Below are 22,561 nucleotides of genomic sequence, written 5' to 3'. Positions count from 1 at the left end.
TGAATGAAAATAAAAGGCTGGCTAAAGTAGTCTCATATTCTAGTTAGTGAGTAAAAACACAAATGCAAGTTACCAATTGCTGTTTTCCCTAGTATAAGACAAAACAGTTGTTTCAAGTTGCTTTAGTCTGACTTTCTAGAAGGAGGAGCATTCTAACTACAAGGCATTCTCAAATGAACTCCCAGCAAGTTGCAGAAAAGTTTAAGGGGAGTTTTTAACTCACTAGCAGAGAGAAAAAGTCCAAATAAAGCTCAAGCTGGTTAAACATCCAAAATCACCATATAGCACTCTATAAGTACAAAATCTATCAGCAAATGGATTTTTTTCTACACACATAAATGATGAAGACCATACCTGAGGGAGAAAAGGTTCATTCAGGTAGCTTTTAATCTATCAAAGATTCTTTTTTTTTTTTACATTTGTCTAGAGGTGTGTCTTATTAGTAGTAGAGAAAGCAGTCCAAACCTGTAGCTCAACTCTTAATGGAGGCTTAAGAAAGGGCTCTGACAGCATCATTTCAGATTACTCTGAGACAGAAGATATCTGATGATCACTGACAGAGCTCCCCTTTCACCTCACTGAGGAGTCCAGATAGGGAAAAGATGTGGAGATTTTCTGCTGATTACCCAGACTAGCTGTTGGGAGCTAGATTCTTCTGAGAGACCTTTGGGTATCCATCAGAGAGTAGCCCTGGCCATGACCACTCAGTTTTCACCTCAGTTCCCACTAGTTCCATGAAATAAGATATCTGTCTCCAAAATGAACCCAATTGCCTGTCTGGTCAACATTCCACCCACCATTGGCATCAATAGGAGTGGGGATTCACCAGAGGGCAACTGGAGAAACCTGTCCTCTGCTTTGAGAGTGGGAACTGCCATAAAGGCAATTACTAGCTGGCAGAGTAACCACTATTTGGCATTCTATAAGGGACAGATAAAAGCCTGAACTGTCTTTATCTGAGATGATTTCATACCAGGCCAATTTTACATTTTTAAGCAACTAAGTCCAAATGCAACACATACAAAACAAGAATAAAAAGTAATTTTAACAAAAGACAATGCATAAGAAAAACAAGAAATGCAAACATTTAAAACACACAACTTAAAATTAAGACACTTTTGAAACAAAAGCCAAAACAAAGGCCAGAATTTATGAAACAAAAACCAGAATCTGTGAAACAAAAGTTACAATCTATAAAGCAAAAAGATCAAAGTTAGAACCTATGGAATGAAAGCAAACTCTTACCTCTGACCAGTAATCTTGGTGGAAAACCTCCAAAATGATATAGGGGGAAGAGATGCAACTCCAAAACCTGCTAATATCCAAAATGTGAGTTTGTGCTCTCTAGAATCAAAGAATGAACTCTAGAAACAAAGGAGGTGAAGAGCAAGAAAAATTTACAGAGAGAAAGAAAGCCTCTGTTCAAGAGAGAGAGAAGGGGAAGTGAGTTGCCCCTGAATATTTTCTTCATATATTTGGTAACCATTAGTATTTCTTCCTCTGTGAAGTGCCTGTTCATTTCTCTTGCCCATTTCTTGATTAGGTCTTTAATTTTAGTTGTCTTAATTTTTTTGAGTCCTTTGTACATTGTAGGTGTAACTCTAAAGAGTAGCTGGCAAAGTACTTCCTACTCTGTAGGTTGTCTCTTCACACTACTGATTGATTCTTCCACTGTACAGAAGGTTCTTAATCTGATATATCCCATTTTGTTGATTCTTGCTGCTGTATTTTGTGTGACTGAAATTCTGTTTATAAAATTCTTTCTGACATCTATGTCTTCAAATATTTTACCTATTTTATATTCCAGAAAGTTTACTGTTTCTGTTTTAATGTTTTGATCTTTGATCTATTTTGACTTTAATTTAGTATGTGGTGAGAGATAAGGGTCCAGTTTCATTCTTCTACAAACAGATAACCAGTTTTCCCAACACTGCTTGTTGAATAGGCTTCTTTCCTCCAATGTATATTTCTAGACTCTTTGTCAAATATTAAATAGTGGAGTATGTCTGGAGAGGTTCATGTATCCTCTATTCTGTTTCACTGATCTACATGTCTGTTTTTGTTCTGGTACTAGCGATAGCCATGACCATGGGCCTCAATCCTCTGCAAGGAAATATGACATAAGCTAAGAAGAACAAAGACACAGAAACAAGACTTAAAGAGAAAGTTAGGTCTTGGCTGGTCCAAGCTGCCCTGGAAAACAAAGACAAAAGGCACAGAAGATATCCAGCATTTACTTATTACAAATATGGGAAGAAGGAGAGCTGGGTATGCTTTCAGACATCTGGTGACAGAGTGTGAGGCATCTGGCAATAGTAGATATCACACATGGGACTGTAAAAGTGGAAGCACTGCTTGTCTTGCTGGAGAGAACAAATAGATACCAGGACTGGGTCATAACTAACTAGCAACTTATAAGGTCAGTAAGGGAAGCCATAATTCAAGGGAAACAAATTTAATTGTAGTCAAGCTGACTTTGGCTGGAAGTTAATTCAGCAGGGCCTTGCCACTTCACAGACCAGATTTTAGGTCTTCATAGCAGCCATTGGTGGAAGAGCTGTGCTCGCCCAACTCTGCTATCTGACATGCCAATATGAGGCACATAAGGCTTTGGTCAGACTCCTAATATAATACAGCCAAATTATGGGGAAGCAAGAAGCTTATGCAAACTTATAGCCTGGTAGTACTGGGTAGGGATGTTTGCTACATAGTACCATGCCATTTTATCACTGTTGTGTTGTAGTATAACTTGAAATCTGGTATTGCTATGCCACCTGCTTTGTTCTCATGCCCCAAATTTCTTTTGTTTTCTGGGTCTCATCTGGTTCCATATGACTTTTAGATTTTTTTCTCTAAATCTCTCAAGTACCCTGCTGGTATTTTGATTGGGACTTAAGTACATTATAAAAAAGATCATACACAACAATCAAGTAGGTTTCATGTCAGAGATGCAAGGATGGTTCAACATATACAAGTCCATAAATGTAATGCATCATTTAATAGGAGCAAGGTCAAAACCATTTGATCATATCAATAGATGTGGAAAAATCTTTCAACAAAATCCAACATCCCTTCTTGATAAAAACTCTGAAGAAATCAGTTATAGAATAACCATACCTGAATATGATAAAGCCTATTTATGACAAAGCAATAGCCAGCATCATACTAAATGGGGAGAAACTAAAACATTCCCCCTAAATCAGGAACAAGACAAAGATGTTTACTGTAGTACTTGAAACATAGTATTTGAAACATTAGCCAGAGCAATTAGGCAAGAGGAAGAAATAAAAGGGATACATACAGGAAAGGAAGAACTCAAATTATCATTATTTTCAGATGACATGATTCTCTACATAGAAGACCTCCCCCAAAACAACACCAAAAATCTCCTGAGAATTAATAACCAACTTCATTAAAGTAGCAGGCTACAAGATCAACACACAAAAACCATTAACATTTGTGTATACCAATGATGAATGGGAGAGAAGGAAATTATGGAACCAATACCATTCATAGTAACTTTAAGAGAAATTAAATACCTGGGAATGAACCTAACTAAGGAAGTGAAAGATATCTACAAAGAAAATTATAGTACTCTGAAGAAGGAGATTGAAGAGGACATCCAAAAATGAAAACATGTCTCTTATTCCTGGATAGGCAGAACCAATATTATCAAAAATGTTCATACTTCCAAAGCTGTTATGCAGATTAAATGCAATATTAATCAAAATATATATAAATATATGAGACATGCTTATTCTCTATTTTATCACAACTGGATTAATATAATTCTTGATTGGCTATACCATTAGCTCTATATTCATTAACCTAATATATTCCTATGCATCTGGTGAATGCTTAATACTTGATGAATATTTGAATAAATAAAATATTTGAGACACTGAGTGAAACATTAATATGTTTAATATCAACTTCACTTTCAACTTACTAAAAGTATAATTTGTTCTTGAATATCAATATATTACATAGAATGAAAATACTACTTTCACCTACTAGGTCATTTTATTCTCCTTGGGGATCTTTACTCATTTAAGATTTTGAAAAGTTTAATCTTCTATGAAGTAATTTTTTCCTCAAAGCTGTTATCACCATCACTGCACATGATATTACATTCATCTTAATGTTTCTCTGGATGGTGGACATGTTTCTCGGTACATATACAAAAACAAATCAAAGATATGTCAATAATAATAGATGTTTTCTTTAAATAAAAAAGCATTTGTCATAGATTGTGCTACATAGATGAGTTACATCACTACATGAAAACTACTGTTTTTCACTGATATACATAGTTACATGCTTAATTCCCTTTCTGTTTACATTAGTTGTGGACATTATTTTTAGACACAAATGGAAAACAGATTTGGAGATATATCCAATGATTATTGGGGAAGTGTAAATTGAATATTTAAATATTTTGTTTCCTTCCTCTAAAACTAAGTTATCAAACAATGTCTGTATTCAATGTTTTTCTTATATATAACAAATCACAATAACTTCCATTTATTTTAGATCCTCTCATAAACATTTTGTGTTTTATTTTCTTCTAATTACATTCATGTTGGCAAATACCTATGTATCTATCACATATTATTTATATTTACTCCCTCTTCCCTCACCTGCCCTTCTTTTTCCCTCTTTCCAAATAATAATTTATCATCCCACAGAGAATATAATTTTGTTTCTACCAATTCTTTTGTATTTTGTTCTTTAAATCATTTATATTTTCTGTCTCTCATACCAGAGAAATCATGTAATATTTGACATTCTGTCTGCTTTATTTCACTTAATATTATAGTCTCAAGATCCACCCATTCTCATCCAAATCACTCAAGTCTATCCTTCTTTATGGCTGAGTAGTACTCCAGTATGGGTATATATATTTTCTTCATTCATTTATTCACAGGCATGCAAGCTCCTTTCATAATATAGGCATTGTTATTTGTGTAGCTATAAACATAGATATTCAGTATCACTGTTAAGTCACCATTTAAAATCTTTTGTGAAGATAACCAGGAGAGGTCTACCTATATCAAATGAAATTTCTAGTTTAGTTTTTAGGAGGCATCTCTATAATTTTCCCAAAGTACTTCTACCAATTTTATTTTCTCACAAATAGTGTTGAAAGTTTCTTTTGCCACACAACATCATCAGCACTTGTTCTTTTTCCCCCCTCAATTATAGCCAGTCCTGAAGGGTATTGCCACCTAGCTGGCACTGTAACTCCATCTTCAAAGGACACTTCACTTTATGTTGATCCAGCTGCTTCTGGATGGTGAGAAACATAGTAAGGCCAGTGAATTCCATAAGCATGAGCCCATTACCTCAGTTCTTTGGCTGCAAAATATGTTCCTTGGTCAGAAGCAATGCTGTGTGGAATATCACAGGGGTGGATAAGGTATTCTGTGGTTCATCATCCAGACACAGCACATGCAAAACTATGCCTAACCAATCAGCTGGGTGTTTCTTATTCAAACTGACACTACAGTTAACTATCACCTACATGCAACATATCCTTGGTGGGTTCACAAATCTGTTTTTTAATGTATTAGTGAAAGGTACCCATCCCAGTGGGGAGGATTAAGGTTAACACAACTAATCCACTCTAGCATTCTTTTTTCAGTGAGCCTTTGAATCCTCTCATCAACAGTAAACCAAGGAACTTTAAGTCATTCAAAGTCAGCCATGTTTTGACCTATACTTTTACCAACTAGCTGAATAAACTTTTATCACATTTGGTTTTTTAAAAAAAATTCTTGTGTTTTGTTTTGTTTTTTGAGACAGGGTCTCATTCTGTAGTTAAAGCTGGCTTTTAACTTATTAATTAGTCCAAGCTGGTCTCAAATCATGGTGACCCTCTTGCCTTTGCCTCCCGAGTGCTGGGATTACAGATGTGTGCCACCACGCCTGGCTATCACATTTTTTTAAACTCTAGAAACTACAATATTAAATTGAGAATTACTATTTAATGTGCCCATACTTAAAAATTTAATGATCCAGGTGTATGTTTTTGCCAATACTCCACACTTTTAAAATATATTCAAATACTTGTTCATCAGACATCTGGTTATAAGGTTAGAAAAACTCAAGAAGTTATTTGGGTTTATAGCATACTTACACATGGGTCACACTGTGTACTTCACCTTTAAGGTGATTTGATTTGAGCCTGGTTATTGGCTTTGAGGTCAAGTGGGAAGTGAGGATGTGTACTGAGGAGTGTCAGCATGCATGATTGATAACTGCTTTAGGCAACACAGGTTTTATTTCCTCAGGTATAGGAGGAGCCAACAACAATGCAAATGTAGGGGTAGGGATGGGTGTTTGGGGAAATTGCTTCCTCTGGCAAAATAAATTCATTAAGATTTAGTAACTCAACATCCTCAGTCTCATCAGGATCTTTCCAAACATCTTCATCCCAATTTATGGAATTCAATTATTTTCTGAGTAGTGCCCTCACTTTTACTTCAGACACTCTTTGAGGTTGAGGGTTAAACTTATTCTATGTTTCAGCCAATTGAATTATGAGGGATTGCATTTGGATCTGCAATCTCAACTCTGCACCTAAAGGAGAGAAGATTCCTCCTTTGGGACATACATAGAAACTTTTAGATTCTTTTTGTACATCTGGAACTTGGAATTTGAATATTTGAACTCCTTATTCTTCTTTATTTGTTTGCCTTCACACTTAGATGACTTTAGATTGTTTATGCATATTTGTAGCTTATGATTTTCTTTTACTAGTTTCTCCAGAGATGCTAAGATAAATCAGCCAGTATCCTTATATTTCCTACTCTGACAAATGTATTCCAAAGTGTTATAGAGTCATTAGTTCCTTGCATCTCACAAGTGGTGAATTAAGATAATCAAATGGATCTATTACATTGAATTTTGAACAATTCACACAACCCACTGTCAGTACATCATGCATTATCAGACAGAGAGACTATGGCAGCTTTGGGTCTCATCAATTGAGAGTCAACTGCAAGGATGACTTAAGCTACTAGTGAAATTAATAGCTTACATTTCCATTTCTTTCGAGCCACTCCTGGTACAAATATCTATATCAATTAGGGTTCACTAAACAAATATATAAATATGCATAACATATATGTTATCATATACACATATGATAACAAGAGTTTACAAGATAGACTAGCAATGGCTGTCTGCAGAGTCAGGCATGGAAGAATGCAAAAGGACTGTTTTCATGCTGGAGAACTGAAGGATCTAGTAAAAATTTAAAGGTCTGGAGTTAACTTCAGAGTTCCATGCAAGTCAACATCAGGAAGGTGAAGGGTCTGTGCTGGTAGTCTGAAAAATCTGCACCAGAAGACACATGTGTACAGGTGATGGCAAAGATTAGAAGCCTATTGGTTGGTCCAAGCATCTTCCAAGATGAGTCTTCTTTCTTCATTAAGTCAATCATCCAGACACACTCAGAATTTGCTAAAACAATCTGCTTCTCATTACTTATTCAAGTTGACACCACAATTAACTATCAAAAGACTTTGAGGAGTATTGGTGTTATATCCTCCCTGAATGTCTTGTAGAACTCACCAGTGAATCTCTCAGGTTCTTGGTTTATCTTAGTTGGTAGGCTTATTATTACTGTGTCAATTTTATTACCTGTTATTGGACTATTCATTATTTTTATACCTTTTTAGTTCAGTTTTTGTAATTCATACATGTCTAGGAATTTATCCATTTCTTCAATTTATTGTAATATGATTTTTCATACTAGTTACTATTTACCTTCTGGATTCTGTGTTCCTTGTGATTTCAATTTTTTCATTTCTAATTGCATTTGTGTGTGTCCTTACTTTCCTTCACTTGGTAATTTTTGATAAGGGTTTGTCTATTTTGTTTATTCATTCAAAGAACCAGATAGTCTATTATGAATTCTTTGGATTATTTTTTAGTTTCACTTTCATTGATTTTCAGGCTGATTTTATGATTTCCCTCCTTGTACTAGGTTCGGGTTTGGACTATTGCTCTAGTTCCCCGAGGTGCATCATTAGGTTATTTATTTGAGTTTTCTGTTTTTCTAATGTAAGCATTCACAGCAACAAATTTCCCTTGTAGGACTGCTTTCATTTAAACCCATATGTTCTGGTGTTCTATTGGCATTATCATTTGATTTTAAGAAATATTTACTTTCTTCTGTGACACATTTAGTTTTCAGGAGGGTGTTATTTAATGTCCACTTGTCAATATTTTTTTTTCTTTTCTTGGTACGTGATTTCTAGTTTCAGTACTCTATGATCTGATAGAACATATGAATGATCTTGATTCTTTTGCATTTATTTAAGAAGGGTTCATGGACTAGAATGTGGTCTATTTTGGAAAAAGTTCTATATACTGCTGAGAAGAAAGTGTATTCTGTTGTAGGAGAGTGGAACACTGTAATTATATAGTCAGTCCCGTTGTTCAAAGCTGTGGATCAGGTCTAATATTTCTTTGCTAATTTTTTTGCTTAGTTAATCTCTTTCTTTTTGAGAGTAGACTATTGAGGTCACTCATTATAACTGTGTTTTTTATTTATCTTTTATATCCAGAGGAGTTTGTTTTATGATAAGTACTCTGAATTTTTGGTGTATGCATATTTACAATTGTTATCTCTTCCTGTTCCATTGTTCACTTAGCTAATATGTAGTGATTTTCTTTGTCTTTTCTAATCAGTTTTATTTTGAAGTTTAAACTCTCTAATAATGAAATTGGTACCCTTGTTTGCTTTCAGAGTTCAGGTGAATGAAATGTTTTTCCAATTTTTGATATTTAATTTATGAGTTTACTTTTGAATTAGATGAGTTTCTTGAAAGCAACAGAATGTTAGATTCCATTTGATTCAGTATACCAATCCGAGTCTTTTAATGGGAGAGCTGAGATCATTTACATTGAGAATTATTACTGAAATATTTTGACTTATTTCTGTCATTGCCTTCTTTTCTCTGTTAATGATCCCTTTGTTTTTCCATTTTTGTTTAACTACTTGCCTTGCTTGACGTATACATTTCACCTGAAGTTTTGGCTTTGTTAGCAATGTTGTCTATGTCTGGGATATTCTTGTGTATTTTTTGAACTGCTGGTTTTGTGTTCATTTATCTGTTTAAATGTTCTTTGTTTTGGAATGTTCCTAATTCTGCACCAATTTTAAAATACAATTTTTCAGGATATATTGGTCTGGATTGCAGGTCATTTGCTTTTAGGTCTTGAAACACTTTCCTCCAAGTTTTCCTGGCTTTAAAAATTTGTCTTGAGAAGTCTCATGTAATCCTAATGTGTTTTCCATTATATGTGTTTTTTTGCTTTCCTCTAATACCTTTTAAGATTCTATCTTTTTGTTCAACCTTTGAGATTTTGACTTGGATGTGTCATAGACAGCTACTTTTTTTCTATTTAGCTACAGTATTTTGTATTTTGCAAGTCTTGCTTGATTGTATTTTGAGTTCTTTATGCATACATGAAAAATTTTCTGTTATAATTTCTGTAAACAGATTTTTTTGTTTGGTTTTTTTTTGGTAACAGGGATCGAACTCGGGACCTTGCGGTTGCAAGGCAGGCACTGGAACCACGGAGCTAAATCCTCAGCCCAAGATTTTTTAATCTATTAGCTCTGTCTTCTAATTTCTAACTAACTCAAATTAGCCTTAGTTTATTATTTTTGACAGCATTTATTAAATGTCAGATGATTTTTCTTGTTCTCTTGTCATTTTTAAGGCTACCCAGAAAATGTCATGAATTTCCATTTTTTTCTCGATTTCTGAATCCCTGTCTTCTAATTGGTCATTTCATAAAATTCTACAAAATTATTTATTTCCAGAATTAATCTTTGGTTTTTTTTTTATGGAATGCGTATCTTTTATAAATTTGTCCTTTGTGTTTTGAAACATTTTGATCATCTCTTCCATTTTTTAATTTATTTCTTGTGAACTGCATTGATCAGTTTGTGCGTTAGTTCCACTAGTTTTTATAGTATGTCCTCTTTAAAATTGCCAAGTTTCTTTATTTTTTTAAACCATTTCATACATCTTGACAATAGTGATTGCTTTCCTCTACTTTGGAGCTCTTTGGATCTCTTTTAGGAGGGTTGGGAGTTTTTGGAAGCATTTTGTTGCCTTGGTTTTTTTCTTGATTTTTTCTTGATTCTCAGGATTAAAGTCAAATAGACTTAAGAGAGTTTGTTTTTGATGTGAAGATCTTATCAGTTATGTTTTATTTTCCAGTGTATTTTAAATTTATTTGTCCAGAAATATTTCTCCCTTTTAACCAATTAATTTTTATTGATTTGAACCCTGTCACACAAATGTCTGCCTATTAGAAAGTGCTTCTTTTAATGAGTTTCTTATTTTTCTGTGTCTCTTTGCATTTGTTATTCTCTTAACTATCCTGCATGACAGTTTCCCATTGTTATATGATTCCAGACCTAAAATCTCAGTATGAACATCTCAACACAATTTATCTTTAGTTTAGTAGTCATAATTGTGGGTATATCTGAAGAAATTGAGCTTCCTTCTCCTGGCGCCCAATCTTCCTTTGTTTAACTCTTTTAACTCTATAAGGGAGCAACAGGTAGGAAGAAGTCTGCATCTGCACATTTCCCTGTGAGATTGCCCTGCTCTTTCTCTCTTAGGATTATATCTCTATCATTCCTTAGTCCTTAAAAATAATATCAGCCCCAGTACCCAAATTTCCACCCCATGAAAGCAAGAAAAAGTGAAACTTCTAGTTTTCTTTTTCAGTTGAAGACTAGTCTGGTTTTGTTTTCGGGTTAACGCTAGCTTTAAAGAATGAGTTGACTCTATTGCTTATCTTACATTTGCATGGAAGTGTTTGATGAGTACTGTTGGTTCCTCCTTGAAATTCTAATAAAGCTTAGTGTATATTCATTGGGTCATGAGTTTTTCTTACTTTGTAAGGTTTTTATTTCTGATTCTATTTTATTGAATGTTATTGGTCTATCCAGAGATTTTATATCTTCTTGGTTCAGTATTAGTAATTCAAAAGTTTTCAGAAATTTTTTAATTTCTTCTTTAAATTTCTTCTGCAGTTCAATTTATTGAAATATTATTTTTCAAAATTTTTTTTATAATCCTCTTGATTTCAAAAATGTGTACTCGATTTCCTCTTTTCTTTCCATTTGTAGTTGCAATATATGAGTTCTTCTTTCCTTATTTTTGTAAGTCCAGCTACATGATATGAGCTCCAAGCACCCTTGAGTTTGTGGGCTAAATAGTGACACTTTATGGAGTATAGACAGAGAGTATTACATGGGCGTAAGGTTAGAGAGGAGCAGCATAACCAGAGGGGTTTGGATGGCTAGCTTAGTCAGAGCAGTGTAGAAAGAGCTGCCATAAGCAGTTGCAGGGATTATCACAGAAGAAGGTACAAATATCAAGAAGACCCCTTCAGAAATCAGAGGAAGACAGAGTGTGTGACCAGCCACACTTCGTCCTCTGGCTAGACACAATTGAAATTATACAATCATAATACAGGAAAAAAACCTCTGTCAAGACATGCTAACATGAAATCAAGCAGAGAACTCTCCATGGAGGTAATGAAGCAGTCTTACCAATATCTCCAGAAATACTCTAAATTCAAAGATTCTTCATTTGAGGACACAAGGACAAAAGTACACTAGTTGAGTTCTAACTGCAGTGTAAATAAGACTGAGAAGACTTTACTTTTGATTCTTTGTTTGTATGTGGTTTTTTTTTTCTTTCATTTCTTTTTTCCTTTCTTCTGGATATATATATTCTTGGTTCAGTATTAGTAATTCAAATATATATTTATATATATTTATATTTATATATATAAGAATTTACATATAAAGACTTAAGAAGAAGAATTAATTCATTCTTTAATTTAAATAATATCTTTCATTAGCATGTCTGGTTAATCCTTATTAAAATTTTGTATAGAGGATTCAAACAGCAGCTTTCTACCACTAGATTTATTAGTTCTGACATTCTTACAGCTCTCCTTGATTTCCAGTTATATTTCCTCGCCTCTTTGTACCTATTCCCACAACACAAATAAATTCTCTAACATGTGGTCCACCTGTCCTGGACTACATATATAAAAATAATATCAAAAAACTCCCATCTCACATGTTCTTTCATGTGCTGTTATGTCTTTTCTCTTTTCTCTTTTTCCCCGAGACAAGGCTTTATTGGGAAGGAGCTGCTGGGCTACCTCAAACAATGGTGAGAGAGAACGAGACTAACTGGGGATGAGATTTATATAGGGCGGTGAAGCAGGGAGAGTATCATGAAGAGTTGAGAAACGGGACACCGGGTGATTGGAAGGGGAGGATCACATGGGTAGCAGGGTGGAGCAAAAAGTTAGGTTTTGCCTCCCCAGAGGGAGTAGGTTTCACTTTTCTGAAGTGGCTCATTTCTGTATTTGGGAACCATTTTAGAAACGGGAGCCAGTTTAGAATGTAGGACCATTAGGGCCATTTTGTCTGGTAGAGAACTCTATCATTCCAGACTCTTGTTATTATGGAATAGGGGCGAAGGTCTCTTTTTCTGTAGCTGCTTCCTGCTGTCAAAGGGGCATTGTTGGGTGGGGGCTTTAGTCAGCCAAGGTGTGGTGTCATTAGGTGGAGCCAGAATCAGTAGTGAGGGGATCTTAGCCAGCCATGACAAATTCACTGACTGTCTGGTTGGTAAAGGCCAGCGTGCATTCCTGTAAGAAATTTTGAAAACAGCAAATCAGGCAGCATCGAAAAGCAGGATTATGCAGAGGATGGTGAGAGGTCCTGGGAAAGGAAGAAACCATTAGTCAAAGTATCCTGGCAGAGACTGTAGTCAGTCTAGGTCTCATGTATGTTTTTCTACGCACTCCCTGAGCTCCTTTACTTTGTCTCCAACAATGCCAGACTGGTTTACAAAGTAACAACACTCTTCTCCCAATAGGAGGCATGTCCCCTCTCTTTCTGCTGTTATTATATCCAGAGCTCATCTATTTTGAAGTGCCACAACTGCCAGCAAATTGATTTGGAACTGTAGGGTCACCAGAGAGTCAGCTACTTTTTCCATATCTTCATTTAGCTCTTAGGATAGGGAGTAATAGAAGTGTGTTGATGTTGAGATTCCTGGCACCCCAGTGCCAATTTCCACCAGAACTCCAGCTCCCATTAGGAAAGGGAGTACAGGAAGGCCACACTTGTTAAGACGGTGGGGAGAAACCTGTTGTAACATTTGGGTTTCAGTATAGATGGTGAGGGGAGGGCTAAGGAATCCCATGTAACATAGGGAGGAAGGGGTTCTTTTTACACAGCAGAAAGCTTGGGAATCACAGATGAAGAATATCCCCTTAGACAGGTTATAGAAGATTCAGGAATGTTGACAATGTGAGCACAAGGGGTGGATATGATTTGTTTAAGCTTGGATGAATTTGTACATATCTAATAGTCATGTTTGGAGGACTCCAGTTGGGATGTGAAAGGACCTAGAATTGTGGTGACATTTGTGAGGAATCAGGTTTTAATGGGGGATGGGGAGGGGTACAGGTATCAGGACATATGGCTGAAATCGGGCAATAGGCACATCCAACATTCATTTTGGTTTCCTGGCAGATTTAACAAGGTGGTGTTAAAGGGATGTTGGAGTTTCTGATGTGTTTGAACTGCCTTTTGAGGGACAATAAATCAATTCCTTTGTATGGAGGATGGGTTTTTAAAGCATTTTTTTAAGTCTAGCTACATAGATATGTATATTTAGTTATACTTTTCTACTGGGTGTTTAAAACCAAGTTTCATTGAGACCTACATTAAATAAAATTAACCTCTTGCTAAATATCAAGGTCAATTAGGTCTCTTCAGGCATTATTTTGGAACCATGCATAGAGCCTCTCAGCTCATCTGTCAGTGTCAGCCATCAGGATGGGTCAAGGCCTTGCTTAACCATGTCACTTTCAGTGAAAACATGGGAGATTTTTCCCTTTTTGTGACCCTCCTTTGGCACATGGTACATTTGTCCTCTGGTGTCCAGCAATCTCCCTGCTCAGCAAGTTGGGTGACTTACCAAAGATGTAGGATCCCATAGAAAAGGTTCCCTCATGCCCTGGATTCTCTGTTGACCTTGAGGGGCTAGGGGCAAAATATTGACTGTCCTCATGACCCAGTTACCTTTCTAGTTTTGGTCTTCAAACTTTAGTTGAACATTCAGAAGAGAAGATCAGTGACATTAGTAGTGCAACAGGAGCAGTGAGTTTAACTATTATAATTTTACCTGGATAGGAAGCATTTTACAATCTAAAATGTAGTTAGAGGATTATTTTATCAATCATGGTTGTTCTAGTAGTTGATTTCATGTGGAATATTAACAGAAAAACTTTGAATCAGGAGCCACACATAAAAAATAATAATACTTTTGCATGACAATCATGAGGACATTATCTTTGTAACAAACTTAGATATGTATCTTAGTATAAGATAGCCATTGTTAAATGCACTCACTACCCTTCAAAAACACATAAAATGGGTCCGGGAATTTAGCTCAGTGGTTCCCCCACCTGCCTCACAAGCGGAAGGACCTGAGTTCGATCCCTGGTACCAAAAAAAAAACAAAACATAAAAAACAGGAAACTCTTAAGTTATTACCTTTTGATAGGATGCCATCTAAGGAAAATGCATGGGCCTATAAATGTACCTGTTATCTGTATCTGTTAGCTGGAGCAGAAGAGAAGGGCAAGTACCTGCATCAAAAGGTCATTATTATAAACAATATATTAGAAAGCCTGTACAGTCAGAAAGCTTGAATACATTTTGTACACCTGAAAAGTAGCAATAATAATTATGACAACTGTATGAAACCCTATGTCCTGTAATGTAGCTTGGTATAAAAAGGATCTTTTAATAACACCTTGTTTTTCCCACCGAAAATTGTGTGTTTTGAAGATAACCAATATAAACATATTACAATAACACATTTAAGAAAAGTTAATTAGGGATGTGTCTTCCCACAAGGCTATGAAAATTGGGGCTACTAATAGTAAACAAAGACTAGAAATAACTGTTTTCTGAGCAGCTGCTTTTTTATACATCAAAGGGAGTCCCATCATCCAGCCATCTCCCCAAACCTAAAAGTTTTTACTTAATTATCTTGACAATTTGCTTTTTATATAACCTGTAAAAACCATATTATAACAATTAATAATTTATTTGCAACCAATAACAAATATATATATATATATATACTTTTTGAGTTAGAGAATTTAGACAGCAATATGCATTACATTCAACATTAATCTTTGATGTCATTTTGATCAACTAGCAACCTGGGAGAAAAGGAAAGCATGCCTTTAACAACGTTTATCAAAAATACAATTGGACAAGCACAACCAAACAATTAGACAGACACAGCCAAACATATGACAATTTATGTAACTAGAATGCACTCAAATATATTTGACCAATTGAATTATAACATCTCTTTTAATTAAGATTAGTCAAAACTTTTGTAGGTCAATTAACAGAGATCTCTTGTAATTAGAATCAGAAGGAATGGAAGTGCTTTATAACAGTAGCATAATCTTGTGTTATAGTTATGGTTCTGCCTCCTGCCTCGCAAGCACAAGGACCCAAGTTCGATCTCCGGTACCAAAAAAAAAAAAATTTTTTTTTTAGAAGTCTATAAGCAGAAAGTAGAAAGAAGGTCAAGTTAATCTTATAATTACAATTCAAGAATTGCAATGTAAAAGAAATGGAAAACAAACACCAGTTAAACATCAATTTAAATTGGAGATGAAAGGTAGGTTTGTCAGTTAGCCAAAATTTATAATCTGATTTTTTTTTTTTTTTCTTGCCTGGCAGGACATCACAGCTAATTTTAATATGGAGCAAGCAGTCTTTAGCAGGCACTGGGCTGGAACCTAGCATTTGGTCCATGAGCTCCAATCTTAAGCATTACGTTTTCTTTGAATTGTTTTAAAAACTTGTATTTTATTTTCCAATATTTATTTTTTAAAAAATAGGGCCAATGAAATTTTTTGGTAATGTAGCCTGCCAAACAAGTTTTTGATATGTAAATATGCAGGGCCAGGAGAGGATTTTACTTTCTTTTGTAGAGTCCTGCTTCCCTCTCTCCTCAGGGGAAGCTGAGGTGGTGAGTGCAGGCAGAGTAATGGGTGTAGGCATATTAAAAATCTCACCTACCTTTGGAGCCTTTTTTGTAACATGGCAATAGAGGGTAAGAGGAAACACAGAGGTAAAGGGTCACCTCTGCATCTGAGGATGCAGGGGTGTTAACTCACTGTCCTGTTTGGGAGGGGCTGGAGGAGCTCTGAGAGAGTGGGTGTGTGGTGGAGAAGTAGGGGGCCCTGGGTGGCTTTGGGTGTGGTCAGTGAGGTTGCTGTGGTGAGGGAGAGTACAAAGAGGGAGCATGGTGGTGAGAAAAAGGCGGAGTGAGAGGGGAGTGATCTGCAGGGTCTAAGGCAGACATGTCAGGCTCTGTGCAGGGATCAGGGGTCCTGGGTGACATGGCATGGGCAAGGAGAATCTGAGAGGTGGGGTAAGATTGACAGAGGGAGGGATGGGTAGGAAGGTAGGAGAAAGCCTGCACGTAGGGGACTTCAGGCCATTTGCCATTGTGTTGACAAAAGTTGTAAAATGTTCAGGTTGAATATTCCACTTTCTGTCCAGTGGTAGTCGTTGTTTAATTTATATTGGGGCCTGATTTCAGTAAAAAAAATAAGGCATTGGGGCTTTATGTGGACTGTGAGCCTGAAAGTTTTGAGATTAACTAGCAAACATTCCAGCAGTGTTGACTGGGGAGGTTTGGATTGTATAACTCCCATGTGGAGGGAGGGCCAGATGTGGAGGGTAAGTATCAGATAGCTCCAGAGGAGAAGGGCAAAAGGGAGGAGCACCCTCATTTGCAGATCTCCAGAGAGAGAATGAGAGGAGCCAGCTGACGGAGTGTCCCCCAGGGGCGGCTGTCCTGGCCACAGGCCAAGGAGTCCGCCTGACCTAGTGCTAGGATTTTCTGAGAGAGAGAGAGAGAGAGAGAGAGAGAGAGAGAGAGAGAGGCTGATCTGAGTACTCACCCAGAGATTAGGGACTGGTGTGGATGCGAGGTGTCAGCAATGGCAAAGGTGAAGGCCCCTGGTTGGGTGCTCATCTGGCAGGTCCATGAAAGAAGGTTGGGAGGCCAAACAACCCTGACCAGCGGGGGATTGTCACAAAATCCCGACCATTGCCTTCCCGAGTTTCAGCACCAGAATGAAAGAAAAGCCAAAACAGCAGCACCAGAGGCAAGGCTTTATTGGGAAGGAGGTGCCAGGCTACCTTGAACAATGGTGAGAGAGAGCTGTCTTTTTCCTCCTTTCTCTCTTTCTGAAATATTCTCCTTTCTTTATTCTGTTTCCTTCCCTCATCCTTAACATCCCTGTGTACTTGTGGTTTTTTTCCATTAAGTTTATTGGTACATTTTAGGTATACAATAAAGTTACATTAATCATTGGGATCTTCTACCTTTACATGATGTATCTGTATACTTGTTATTAGCTCTTTATCACAGTCTTTCTAGGATATTTTTTAAGTATTACATTTTTCAAACAACTTTTAAATTCCAAGATTAATATGTGGTTGGCTCTGTAGATACTCAGTAGTGGATCTCTCCTTGTAATGCCATGACCAAGCCTGATCCTAGCATGTTAAATAATTTGAGGGTGTATGAACACCAAAATAAAACCAAAGCCAATGTCACATCACAGAAAAATGTACTCTAACTACAAAATCTCTCACACTAGTAACATAATTTTTCTACCCTAACTTATTCTCTACTGTCAGCACAAAATAATAAAAACATGAGAGAAAAAGACAAGATGTCTGCAAATATTTAATTCTCCCAAAATGAAGTGGAGGAAGTAGAAAACAAAATTGTTAAAAAGTTTGGAGTTATCAAAAAACAGAGCAATAAATTCATAAGGTGTTCAGGAATTTAAAGATGATATAAACAGGAGAAAGATTTAATTAATAAGTACTCAATGAGTTTAGAGAAGACACAAAAGCTGATTGAATTAAACAACATGAAACAAAATGTGAATGACCATTTTAGTAAAGATTTAGAGGTTATAAAACTATATCAATGATAAAACCAACATATTAAAAGTTCAATTGAAAGTATGAGTAGCAGAAATAACCAATGTGAGGAGAATATCAAAATTGAAAGACAAGGTTGATATAGTAGATCATGTACACAATGATACTGCAAACAAAAGACATGTAAACTGTTTCCAACAGTTGCTAGATGACTAAATCAAGGTAAGAATTATAATATATAAGGAAACTTTAGAGTAAGACAGAAGAGGTATAAATATATATTCACCAAAATTGTAGCAGGTGTAGGGAAAGTACTCAAATTTCACATAAATGTGGCTTATAGAATCCAAAAATGCACAATCAGAAAATAAGTCCTCCATGACACATCATAGTCAGAACTACAAAAATTCAGCACAAAAGTAATACTAAAGGCTGTCAGACAAATATATGAACTAACCAGTAAGGGCATGCCTATCAGAATAGCAGCAGATTTTACAAATGAAACTTTAAAAGCCAATATAGCTTGGAATGAAATTTTTCATTCCCTAGAGAAAACAGTTTTCAAATAAGATTAATATTTTTTTGCAAAAATGCCTTTCAAAACTGATGGAGAAGTAAGACTTTCCATGGCAAAGACCATCTAAAACAATTCACGACCACCATATCATCATTGCAGAAAGTACTCAAAGGAATTCTTCACAGAGACAATGGTCCCAAAATCACCAAAAGTACAAAGAAAGAATACAGTCTAACTGGGTGAGTCACTAAACAAAAGAAAAGAAAAAGGAATCAGCAATAGAAAATTAATGCTGTGAGAGGACTCAGTAAATAGCTTTCAGTAACATCTCTCGATGTAAGTGATTTTTTTGTGTGTGTGGTACTGGGGATTAAACTCAGGACCTGGAACTTGTGAGGCAGGCACAGCACCACTGAGCTAAATCCCCAGCCCTCAATGTAAGTGATCTTAATACCTCAATCAAAAACACTGATTGGAGGTCAGTTCGGGCCACGTTGTTTATGGAGGATCTTGACATCAGACTACGGAGGTAGAGCTTTTGCCATTTTATTATAGAGAACTACTGAGAATTTCTAAATTAATATCTGTTGCTTTTATAATTTTTCAAAAGCAACATGTGACCAATGTGGAAAAATTGGAATCCAAGAAATACATAGAACTAAAAGACTATAACTCTAGGGCAAACCTACTTTCTGGTTCCCCTTTTGTGTCTCTTAGGCAGAAGCTTTCTCCCAATAAATTTTTCCTACTCTTAACCTCTATTGTTCCTAGAATTCATTCTTTGATTTTAGAAAACAGGAACTCTCATTTCAGATATCTAGTAGGTTCAGGAGTTACATCTCTTCGCCCTATATCATTTTGGAGGTCTTCCACCAAGATTACTGGACAGAAATGTGTGCTACCACAATGGATTATCTATCTCTTCTTGAAGAGGCTTGGCAGCTTATATCTGTTTTAAAGGCCTTCTGTTCCCAGGCTCAGGGCAAGCACCTGCAGGCTGCTTCTCTGGGCAAGGTCTCTTGAGCCAGCCACTCAAGGGCACCAAGCCAAGGAGCACAGCTGCCCACAAACAGAGGAGATGAACCTTCCAGGCTGCCAAACCATCACCCCAAGCGCTAAGGAGGTGAGCCCTGCTGGTGCCAGCAGTACACATCCCTCCCCCTACCCCCATTGAAATGAGAGGACATATAAACAAGTCTCAAAACCAGACTTCCAGATCACCTAAAGCAACTCCAAAGGGAAATGAGATGGAACAATCTGATACTCAACTACCTGGACTCGCTGAACTGGTAACAAAAAGGATTTGGAAAAAATGAAGTCAGAAATAATTTCTCAGATAACAGCAGAGATTGTGCCCATAGTGCAAGACATGATTAATAAATCTAGAGAGGCCACAGATAAAAAAAATAGAGGAGCTGAGGAACATGATGGAATCTCAACATAGGAAACAAATAGAATCCATAAAAGAGAAGTAAACATATTTCCAGGAGATTAAAAACTCCATTGAAAGTTTACTCAACAGAATGAGCCATTGGGAGGATTGAATTTCAGATATAGAAGATAAGATTGCAAATAGTGACCAGGAAAAGGAAAAATTATTTAAAATAGTAAGGAACCATGAGAAATCAATCCAGCAGGTGCTAGGCGATGCAAAGAAGAGTAACATAAGATTGATCAGAGTCAATGAAGAAACTGAAGAGAGAGCAGACAATAAAAAAAAAAACAAAAAAAAAACTTCTCACAGAAGTGATGGCAGAAAACGTCCCAAGCAGGGGAAAAGAACTTGACATACAGACAAGTGAGGCATAGAGGACTTCAAATAGCCTTGATCAAAAAATATCTACACATAGGTATATAATAGTTAAGAAGTCAGAAACCTTACAGAAGAACAAAATTCTACAAACAGTTAGGGAAAAGCAACAAATCACATACAAAGGAAAGCCCAACAGAATAACAGCAGACTTCTCAACTCAAACCCTCAAGGCAAGAAAAGTTTGGAGTGACATATTTCAACCCCTAAAGGAAAACAGCCTCCAACCCAGATTGATGTACTGTACAAAACTATCTTTCAAAATTGATGGAGAAATCAGATACTTTCATAACAAAGAGCACCTTAGCAATTGTATGAACACCAAACCAGAACTCCAAATAATTTAAAACTATATCCGAGGAAAAGACAATGAGGATCACAATCCCAAGAAGCCCAGCAGAATGAATCCATCAGGCACAACCAGAAATTAAATGCAAAGGGGGAGAATCCAACAAAAAGAAAAAGTCATGACAATGATAAGTCAATACATATCACTTATAACCACCATTGTTAGTGGTCTCAATTAACCAATCAAAAGAAATAGACAAGATCCAACAATATGCTACATACAATAAACACACTTAATTCAAAAAGAAACTCATAGACTGAAAGTTAAAGGGTGGAAAACAATACTCCATGAGACAGAAACCTGAAAAAAAGCAGGAGTAGCTATCCATCTTGTAGATCAAGTGGATTTCAAACCAACACTGATTAAGAGAGACAAAGAAGGACACTACGTCATTGTAAAGGGAACAATCCAAGAGGAAGAGATGACAATCATAAACATATATGCACCAAACACTAGTTCTCCCAACTATACAAAACAAATACTAACAGATATGAAAAATCAAATAAGCACTAATACAATAATAGTGGGGGATCTCAATACCTCACTGTTACAAATAGATCAACTAGACAAAAGATAAGTAATGAAATACAAAAACTCAATCAAACTCTTGAAGAAATGAACTTAACAGATGTTCACAGTGTGTTCCACCCCACAAATTCAGAACACACATTCTTTTCAGCTGCACACAGGTCATTCTCCAAAATAGACCACATACTCTCTCATAGAACATGTTTAATTAAGTGCAAAGCAATTGAAGTTATGCCCTGTAATTTATCAGAACATAGTGCGATGAAATTGGAGATCAATAGCAAAAGAAACCACAAGAATTTAAGTAACACATGGAGACTGCACAACACACCTCTGAATAGCAAATGGGCCACAGAGGAAATGAAAGAACAAATCAGACAGTTCCTTCAATTAAATGACAATGGCAATACAACATATTGGAATCTATGAGACACAATGAAAGCAGTCTTCCGAGGGAAATACACAGCAGTGATTAATCATATTAGGAAAACAGAGTGAGCCAAATTAAACAACCTGATGCTGAACCTCAAGCTTCTAGAAAGAGAAGAGCAGGATAAACCCAAAGCTCATAGAAGGGAGGAAATTATAAAGATCAGAGCAGAAATCAATGCAATGGAGACTAAGAGAATGATAAAAATAGCAATGAAGCCAAGAGTTTGTTCTTCAAAGAATAAAAAAAAAATTGACAAAGTGTTAGCTAACCTTATCATAAAAAGGAAAGAAAAGGCCCAAATCCATGCAATTAGGAATGAAAAGGATGAAATTACAATGGATCCAGCAAAAATCCAGAGGATCATCAATACCTACTTTGAGAACCTATATGCTAATAAGATGGAAAACAGAAAAAATGGACAGATTCCTAGATAAGTATCAATTACCAAAGTTGAATGAAGAAGACCTGAAAATTCTAAACAACCAAATATCAATCAAAGAAATTGAAAACATGATTAAAAACTTACCAACTAAGAAAAGCCTGGGTCCTGATGGCTTCACTGCTGAATCCTACAAGACATTTAGAGAGGAACTACTGCCACTACTGTTTAAACTCTTCAATGAAACTGAAAGGGAAGCTCCAGAATTCATTCCTGGAAGCAAGCATCACCTTAATCCCCAAAGCAGAGAAAGATCCAACTGAAAAAAAAGAACTATAGGACAATGTAACTAATGTACATATATGCAGAAATCATTAATAATATACTGGCAAATAGAATGCAGAAGATCATCTAAAAGATCATACACCCTGACCAAGTGGGACTCATCCCAGTGATGCGCGGATGGTTCAGCATAAGC

General features: G+C 36.1%; 1 pseudogene; it reads right to left on the bottom strand.

Annotated features, from left to right (window-relative positions):
- Nucleotides 1-2,167: 2,167 nt before the first annotated feature.
- Nucleotides 2,168-22,561, bottom strand: part of LOC101706992 (WD repeat and FYVE domain-containing protein 1 pseudogene) — a 55,695-nt pseudogene continuing 35,301 nt past the window's right edge.

This window comes from Heterocephalus glaber, unplaced genomic scaffold, assembly GCF_053883595.1.
Source record: "Heterocephalus glaber isolate CG9 unplaced genomic scaffold, H.glaber_assembly_v1.0 deba00001613, whole genome shotgun sequence".
NCBI classification, from domain to species: Eukaryota; Metazoa; Chordata; class Mammalia; order Rodentia; family Bathyergidae; genus Heterocephalus; species Heterocephalus glaber.
This window is presented reverse-complemented; position numbering and strand designations above follow the sequence as displayed.